This window comes from Cricetulus griseus, unplaced genomic scaffold, assembly GCF_003668045.3.
Source record: "Cricetulus griseus strain 17A/GY unplaced genomic scaffold, alternate assembly CriGri-PICRH-1.0 unplaced_scaffold_2, whole genome shotgun sequence".
Lineage (NCBI taxonomy): Eukaryota > Metazoa > Chordata > Mammalia > Rodentia > Cricetidae > Cricetulus > Cricetulus griseus.
In genome coordinates this window covers 2,093,165-2,102,716 of record NW_023276919.1, presented here as the reverse complement: position 1 = coordinate 2,102,716, position 9,552 = coordinate 2,093,165, and positions in this window count along the sequence as shown.

Sequence of the window (9,552 nt, the reverse complement as noted above, 5' to 3'; positions counted from 1 at the left end):
GCTCCATGTTTCTTTGGCCCATGATATGGTTAGAGAGATTTCTGTCAAATTTGGTATGAAACAACTTAGGATGTGTCTGTCACAATCTATTAAATCTGCAAATTCTAAACCAGCCACACCCAGTAATGACCTCACAATATATCTTCCTGTACTCAGGCAGAAGGCAAAAGTCTCTCTCTGGCTGCAACTATTTTTACTTCTGCTTTACCACAGTAATCTACTATGGATACTGTGCAGTACACATGTGAGTAAAAGCATAATTATGCTATTCAAACTGGTTGATGACCTCTTAGATATATGCCATATGCTGCATTTCCCAAAATGAAGGCAACCCTTTGTTTATTGTACATTTTTTGATGGCTTAAGTCTCCTGGTATTTCACTTACACATTTTGGTACATTAGCTGTGGTACTTTATAGATTTTCCCTCCATTTTTTACTTCAATTAAAAGGAAGTTTGTTTTACCTGTCAATCTCAATTCCTCTCCTGTTCCTCTGCACTTCAAAAATACCCTACATTTCCCAGAACATTTCTTCTTCCAGGTGAGAGTGAATTTTCCATGGGGGATACTCTTAGTCTGTCATATCCTGTAGGATGAAGCCTAGGCACCCCCCATAGTCCAGACTGAGGGAGTATATCCCTGTGTGGAATGGGCTCCCAAAATCCATTCCTATGCTATGGATATGTACTTATCTAGTACAAGAGGTCCCTGAGATTTCAGAGGCATTCTCACTGAAACCCACATTCATAGGGTCTTGATCAGTTCCATTCTTATTTCCCAGTGATAAGTCTGGGGGGCAAGTGCTCCCCCTTGTTGAGTTCATCTGCTTCTGTGGGTTTCACCCCGTCTGGTCTTGACCACTGGGCTCATCACTCTTCCTTCTCTGTAACTGTATTCACTTTCATTTCAGTGTTTTACCGTGGGTGTCTGCTTCTATTTTCATCAGCTGCTGGATGAAGGTGCTATGGTGGCATATAAGTTAATGATCAATCTCTCTATCAGGTATGGCATTTAAGGTAGCCTATCTGCTGTTGCTTGGATGGTTAGTTGGAGCCATCCTTGTAGATTTCCATACATGTTCCTTGTGGCTGCTTTCTGCTTGAACCTATACTGGCTCCCTATATGATGGTGTCTCTTTGTTTGTTTTCCTCCCACATGCCAAGGCCCAGTGTCAGTTCTGCATCCATCTACCGGTCCAGGATCTAGTTCAGCGGCTGGTTCCAACACACCAAGGTACAATGGCATTAGCTGGCATCTAGCTGCCCATGTAGGCCAGGGGCTGTTTCAGGTTCCACTTGTCTTCAGGGCTTAGAGTCATCTGACTCCAGTGATCTGTGTGCCGGATCCGAGTTCAGAGGCAGGCTCCAACACACGGAGGCCCAGTAGCAATTCTTCATCCAAATGCTGGGCCAAGTTCCCAATTCACAGGAGGGTTCTGACATGCCAAGGTCCAGTGGCAGTTCAATGTCTATCAGCAGGCCCAGGTAGGTTAGGGGCTGTTTCCAGTTCCATTCATCGTCACTGCTTAATGTCAACTGACAACATTGATCTGTGCAAGCGATCTGAGTTCAGGGACGGGATCAGACAGGCAAGGCCCAGTGGCAGTGCCGTGTCCATCAGCCGGCCGAGGATAAGAATTCGACGACAGGATCCAACATGCCCAGCCCCAGTGGCAGCTCTGTCTCCATCTGCTGGCCAAGGTAGGCCAGGAGCTGTTTCTGGGCCATTGGTGGTCACTGCTTAGAGTCTTCTGAAACCACTGATATGTGAGCCTGATCCGAGTTCGCCGGTGGGCTCCACTATGCCAAGGCCCAGTGGCAGTTCTTTGTCAATCTGCCGGCCAGGTAGGATTGGGGCTGTTTCAGGTTTCATTAGTCTACACTGCATAGAGTAATCTGACACCAGTGTGTGCCGGTTCTGAGTTCGGAAACAGGCTCAGACAGGCTGAGGCCCAGTTGCAGTTCTGAGGCCCAGCTAACCAGGTAGGTCAGGGGCTGTTTCAGGTTCCATTCATCATCACTGTGGACATTCATGTGACACCAGTGATCTGTGCCCCTGATTGAGTTCAGTGCAGGCTGCTTTAAAAGAACCCGTTCATCCTTTGCCCATGAGTTCAAGTTGACACTGAGTTCTGAGATTGGGAGTACCAAGCCTTCTTTGGCCTAGCCCATGGGAAATACATCTTAGGATTGAGGAATCCTTCTGGTTACTGTTACCTTGGAAAAACTGTTCAAATTATTTTAAGAAGAAATGTCATATTCCCGAGGTTGTGCATTAATGGACCATGAACATGAAAAGACACACACGAAATTTTAGTTTTGCGTGTTAGTTTCTTCCAGGAAGGTTTAAATTCCATATCTTAGATTAGATTGAAGGATCATTGGACTGCAGGTACTTAGGTGCATCAAATGATGGCAGAAGCATAGAAGAGTTCATGAGGTAGAGACAGCTTACTCCTTGACTATGAGAGGACACACCCGTGGAACTGGTATCCACATATCTCAGGCTACACTTAGCCTTGGTGTGTGTGTGTGTGTGTGTGTCTCTGTCTGTATTTCTGAATTTTCAACTCTAATTCTTTATCACTCACTGTCACTGTCTCTTTGTGTATGTCCCTTCACCCTGGTGGGCCGCCCGCTATAACTCTACCTGAATTGCACTGGAACTGCCTGCTAACTGAGCTCACCCTCTCTGTCTCTCTGTCTCTCTTGCTCTAGCTCTCTCCCAAACTCTCATTCTCCCTCTAGCCTTCTGTCTTTCCCTTGCAACTTGGATTAATACCAGCAGCTCTCGACTTGCTCACGACTGTTATCTGCCAAATCTGATCCTTTGTATCTCTGTCTGTATGTGTCTCCCTTGTTGTGTATTTTTCTCTCTCTAGGTTAGAGTATTGAAGACCATGCTAAAACACTCTAAAATTGCAAAACAAAGGTGCTTTTTATTGTCCTATAAATATTCTTCTTTTTCAAACATGTGAATGCTTTCAGCCAAGTTGCTTGTATCAAAAGAAGGCAGGTGATGTGTCTCCAATTTATGTTTTTGGCACACCCAAAGTTTTCCTGTAAGTTCCAATGAGCTAAATGGGACCATGCTAAAAGGTCCAAACATTCATTCCAGATAAATAGTATTCATTCCCAAAATGATCACAGATTCCTCTCCTCCTCCAGTACCTTTCCCTGGGAAAACCCTCCATCATTTGACCATGCAACCTTCTGTCACCAGGACTGAAGAAATAAATTCTCTTCTAAACTTAACCACATCTCCTAAAATGCTGACAGCTCTCGAGGCTTAGGATGCCCAAGACAGAGCCACACAACTGGAAACGTGGAGCAACCACATCCAGGATGTGGTAGTACGATAATATTCTCAGGGATCACGAAGTTGGTCACTGCCCTTTCTTCAAAAAAAGCAGTCTTGAGAACTAGACATGCTATTCCTAATGTTGCCAAGTTTAAGTGTGTTTGTATGTGTTCCCCCCCCTCTCTGTGTGTGTGTGTCTATCTGACTCTCTGTCTGAGTACTGAAGAGCATGCAACACCTCTCTGCAATGGCAAAATTAAGGTGCTTTTCTATTTTCCAAAGATACCCTTCCCATTCCAAAATGAGAATGCTATCAGTCAAGTTGCTTCTATAATAAAGAGGCTGCTGCTGTGTCCCCTATTTATGGTTTTGGTAAACTCAAAATGTCCCTGTAAGTTCCAGGGAGCTGAATGAGACCCAAGCAAACAGGGCCAAAAATGCACTCCAGAAAAGTAGAATTCAGCCTCTGTATGATCCCGGATTCTTTATTAATCATCTGGGATCTCTCTTTCGAAAAATCACTGCATCATCTGTCCTATTACCACTCTGATACAAGGACTTCAGAAAGACTTTTGTTTCTAAACTTAATTTCATCCCTACACTGCTGACATCTGATGAGGTCTAGGAGACCCGAGTGAGTGCTATCTTGCCTGTCCAAAAAGGGAACAAATAGATATTCCAGGATGTGGTAATACCACAACTTTCTCAGGTCCCAAATGATGTTCATTGCCCTGTGTCAGCAGCATGCTATCCTGAGAACTCCATATCCTTATTCTCTAAATTGCCAGTTCTAAAACACCAACATTCAGTATTCAGGGAAATTAGGAATGAATGAGGCAGGCATCAAACTGCCCTTTCCAATGAAGCTGGCTTGATGCACTCACTCAGGCAGTCCTCTGCAATCCAGGCTTCCATGGTTAATAAGTCTGCAAGCAGCTTTAGAGGACCTTGTTAAAAGACAGATACCCACCCACTTAGGCTCTCTTATTCTCTCTCTCTCTCTCTCTCTCTCTCTCTCTCTCTCTCTCTCTCTCTCTCTCTCTCCCCAGTCTCTCTCCAAACTCTGGCCTTCTGTCTTTGCCTCTGCATGCTGAATGAATACCAGCAGCTCTCGAATTGCTCAGGACTTTTCTCTACCAAATCAGATAATTTTGTCTGTCTGTTTGCTTGGGTCTCCCTTTCTGTGTGTGTTTCTCTCTCTGTCAGAGTATTGAAAAGCATGGTAAACCTCTTTAAAATGTCGAATTTAAGGTGCTTTTTTATTGTCCTGTAGATACCCTTCTTTTTCAAACATATGAATGTTTTCAGTCAAGTTGCTTTTATCAAAAAAGGCAGCTGATTTGTATCCAATTTATGTTTTTGGAAAACCAAAGTTTTCCTGTAAGTTCCAGTGGGCTGAATGGGACCCATGCAAAAGTTCCAAACATTCGCTCTAGATAAATATTTTTCAGCCTCTCAATGTTTCCAGTTTCCTCTCCTAAACATCTGGTACCTTGCCCAGGGAAAACCCTCCCTCATCTGCCCATGCAACCCTCTGTCACCAAGAATTAAGAAATATTTTGTTTTATAAACTTAACCTCAACTCCAACGAGGCTGACATCTGCCGAGTCTTAGGATGACCAAGACAGTGCTACACACTCTGGATTTCCGTGGACCAACCAGGTACTCCAGGATGTGGTAGTACCCCAATATTCTCGGGGCCCCCAAAAATGGTCAATGCCCTTTCATCAAAAAGAAACTGTCTGGAGAATTCGACATCGATATTCCCAATATTGCCAAGTCTAAGACTCAAAATTTTCATAATAATTGAAGGTAGGAATGAAGGTCCTGTCATCCTGCTACCTGCCCAGGACACCTGGAACAGTGCACTCACTCAGCAAATACTTTGTTCAGTCCAGGGTTCCATGGGTAATAAATCAGCAGGCAAGGTTTTAGGACCCTTTAAAAGACAGATCCCTACCCAACCTCTCCAAACATGTCAAAAAATCTAAGGTTCATGAACATTCTAAAGTTCATGTTCCATTGTTCAGGGTTCCATCTCCATAGAGAGCTTTCCCCATCCACATAAACAAATGAACAACCCTGGAAACTCTCTCCATACCCAGGCTCGATTGAGGGAGAGGTCACAAAGATCTTTTTCTGGAGCTGTCAAAATGCTGCAAGACCCCAAGAGGACAGTGTGTTTCACAAGGATGAGGTCCACCAACACATTGGCTGAAACACCTGTGTTTTCAGATACAGACTTTGGGAGTTTCTTCCCTCCACTGTTCGGACCCACGTGTCATCACAACCTTTCGGGCATTTTTTCTTCCAAAATTGTCTATGAGTTAAGACTGACTCTGTCTATTGAGATGTTGGTTACCGAGCCTCCTTCAACCAGCCCCCATTGGAAGTGCATCTTATGTTTAAGGCAATCCAGCTGCTAATGTTACCGTGGAAAAGCTGTCCAATGCCATTTTGTGGAGCAATATCAATTACCCTAAGAAGTACATAAATGGACTAAGAGAACAAAAGGAATCACATTATTGTGAAAAAGGTGAGTTTTCCATGGTTAGCTTCTTCAGGAAGGTTTAAATTCCATTTCTTAGGTTAGATTGAAACATCATGTGACTTCATCTACTTGGGTGCAAGAGATGATTTCAGCTGCAGGACTGAGTTCATTAGGCAGAGACAGCTTCTTCCATGAGTATGCTGGTAGCCAGCCTCTGGATGTATAATGCACTTATCCAAGTCTACGGTAAGTCTTGGGCTGTCTGTGTGTCTGTCATTTCATTCTCTAACTCTCTCTAGAACTCACTGTCTCTGTCTCTGTCTCTGTGTATCTCTGTCTCTCACTGTCTGTGTCTCTCTGTATATTTCGCTATACCCTGGGTTGGAGTCTATATTTCTAACTGCTTTGCAATATGTTTGCCTGCTACCCTAAGGCAAGGTCTCTGTGTCTCTCTCTGTCTAGTCCTCTGTTTTTGCCTCAGCACCCTCGGTGAATACCTGAAGATATACTTGTTTTGGACTGGTCTCCACCTAAAGTGAGCTTTTTTATCTGTCTGCTTGTATATGTTTCTCTCTCTCTCTCTCTCTCTCTCTCTCTCTCTCTCTCTCTCTCTCTCTGTGTGTGTGTGTGTGGGGGGGGTGTGTATGTGTGTGTTTGTGTGTGTGTGTGCGCGTTTGTTTGTGTGTGTCTATCAGTCTCTCTGAGTACTGAAGAGCATGCTAAACCTGTCTACAAAGGCAAAATTAAGGTCCAGGGTGCTGAATGGGACCCATGCAAACGTGTCCAAAGATTCACCCCAGAAAAATAGTATTCTGCCTTTCTGTGATCCCAGATTCCTGTCTTCATCATCTGGAATCTCTCTTTCGCAAATCACCCCATCTTCTGTCCTATCGCTGCTCTGATACCCGGACTTCAGTTACACTTTTTTTTTTAACTTTTTTATTTGAATTAGAAGCATGATTGTTTTATATGACAATCCCAGTTCCCTTCTCCCACCTGTCCACCCTTACCTGACCCCACCAACTAAAAGCCTGTCTGTCACATACTTTTCTGCTCCCCCTGGATGGTGAGGCCTTCCATAGGGTGTTATCAGAGTCTTTGTTTCCTTTGGGGTAGGTACTACACCCACCCCGTGTGTCTTGGCTCAGAGAGTATTCCTCTATATGGACTGGGCTCCCAAAATTCATACCTTTGCTAGGGATAAATACTGGGCTTCTACAGGATTTCACATAGATTTCTGAAGTTTCCTCACAGAAACCCATGTTCCTTGGGTCTGCATCAGTCCCATGCTGGTATTCCAGCAATCAGATTGGGGAGCAAGAGTTCCCGAATGTTTAGGTCAGCTGTTTCTGTGTGTTTCACCAGCATGGTGTGGACCTCTGTGCTATCCACTGGTTCATCTCTGCATCTGGGTTCCAGTTCAGATCGGTGATTAGTTATGGGTGTCTGCTGCTACTTCCACCAGCTGCTGAATGAAGGCATATAAGTCTGTCATCAATCTTATAATCAGGGGAGGGATGATTTTATTTATTATGAATACAACATTCTGCTTCCATGTATATCTGCAGACCAGAAGAGGGCACCAGATCTCATAACGGATGGTTGTGAGCCACCATGTGGTTGCTGAGAATTGAACTCAGGACCTCTGGAAGAGCAGTTGGTGCTCTTAACCTCTGAGCCATCTCTCCAGCCACCAGAAACATTTGTTTCTAAACTTAACTTCATCTCCTTCACTGGTGACGTCTATTGAGGTCTAGGAGAACTGAATGAGTGCTACCTGGCCTCTCCAAGAAAGGAACACACAGATATTCCAGGATTTGTTGCTACCACAACATTCTCAGGTGCCCAATGATTGTGAATGCTCTACTTCAGCAGGATGCACTCTTGAGAACTCGATATCCATATTCCCTTAATTGCCATTTCTAAACCCCAACATTCAGTATTCAGGGAAATTAGGAATGAAAAGGTGCAGGCATCAGGCTGGCATGTCCATGGCACCTGGCTTGATGCCTTCACTCATGCATTCCTCTGTCAATACAGGCTTCCATCATTACTAATTCTGCAAGACACCTTAAAGGACACTGTTAAAAGACAGATCCCCACCCACTTAGGCTCTCTTATTCTCTCTCTGTGTCTCTCTCTGTGTCTCTGTCTCTGTCTCTCTCTCTCTCTCCCCTTCTCTCTCTCTCTCTCTTTCTCCCAGTCTCTCACCCTCCCTCTGGCCTTCTGTCTTTGCCTCTGCAACCTGGATGAATAGCAGCAGCTCTGAACTGCTCAGGACTGTTCTCTACTCAATCTGATCTTTTTGTCTATCTGTTTGCATGTGTCTCCCTTGCTGTTTGTTTCTGTCTCTGTCAGAGTATTGAAGAGCATGCTAAACCACTCTAAATTGGCAAAATTAAGGTGATTTTATTGTCCTGTATATACCCTTATTTTTCCAACATGTGAATGCTTTCAGTCAAGTTGCTTGTATCAAAAAAGGCACCTGATGTGTTTCCAATTTATGTTTTCCTCAAACCCAATGTTTCATATAAGTTCCAGTGAGATGAATGTAACCCATGCAAAAATGTCCAAAGATTCACTCCAGATAAATAGTATTCAGCCCCTCAATATTCCCAGATTCCTCTCTTCCTCATCTGGTACTTCCTGAGAAAACCCTCCCTCATCTGACCATGCAAACCTCTGTCACCAGGGCATAAGAAATATGTCCTGGCATTCTACGACAAGCCAAGTCCCATTGGCATTTCTGTGTCCATGTGCCGGACCCGGGAGTCCAGGGGCTGTTTCTGCTTCCGTTGTCTTCAATGGTTAGAGTCATCTGACACCAGTGATATGTGCACTGTATCCAGGTATGGTATCGAGATCCAAACAGCAAGGCCCGGTGGCAATTCTGTGTCCTTTGAAAGCCCAGGTGGCCAGGCGATGCTTCTGTTTCCATTCGTTGTCACTGCTTACAGTCATCTGACACCAGTGATCTGTGTGCCAAATCCAAGTTCTGCAATGGCTCCCTCACCCGGAGGCCCACTGGCCGTTCTGTGTCCTCTGCCGGCCCAGGTAAGCCAGGTTTTGTTTCCTGTTCCATTTGTCATCACTTCTTATAGTCTTCTGACACCATTGATCTTTGCTCCTGACATGAGTTCGGCTCCAGGCTTGGAAACACCAAGACCCAGTGGCAGTTCTTTGTTTATCTGACAGCACTGGATCTGAGATCGGCAACTGTTTATAAAATATTTTGGCACAGTGGCAATTCTGTGTCCATCTGCTGGCCAAGGTGGGACAGGCAATGTTTCTGGTTCCATTAGTCATCACTGCTTAGAGTAATCTGACACCAGTGATCTGTGTGCCAGATCCAAGTTCTGTGATGGCTCCTTCACGCCGAGGCCCATGGCAGCTCTCTGTCCTCTGCTGGCCCAGGTAAGCCAGGTTGTATTTCCAGTTCCATTCATCGTTAGTGCTTAGATTCATCTAACACCAGTGATCTGAGTGCATGATCCTAGTTCGACGGCATTCTATGACACGCCAAGGCCCAGTGGCAATTCTGTGTCGATCTGCCAGCTCAGGATCAGAGTTCAGCAACAGGCTCTGAAAAGCCAAGTCTGGTGGCAATTCTGTGTCCATCTGACAGACCAGGGTGTTCAGGGGCTGTTTCGGCTTCCATGTATCTTCACTGTTTAGAGTCATCTGACACCAGTGATATATGTATGCACTGGTTCAGATTTCTGCAATGAGCTCCAACATGCCCAGGCCCAGTGGCAGCTGT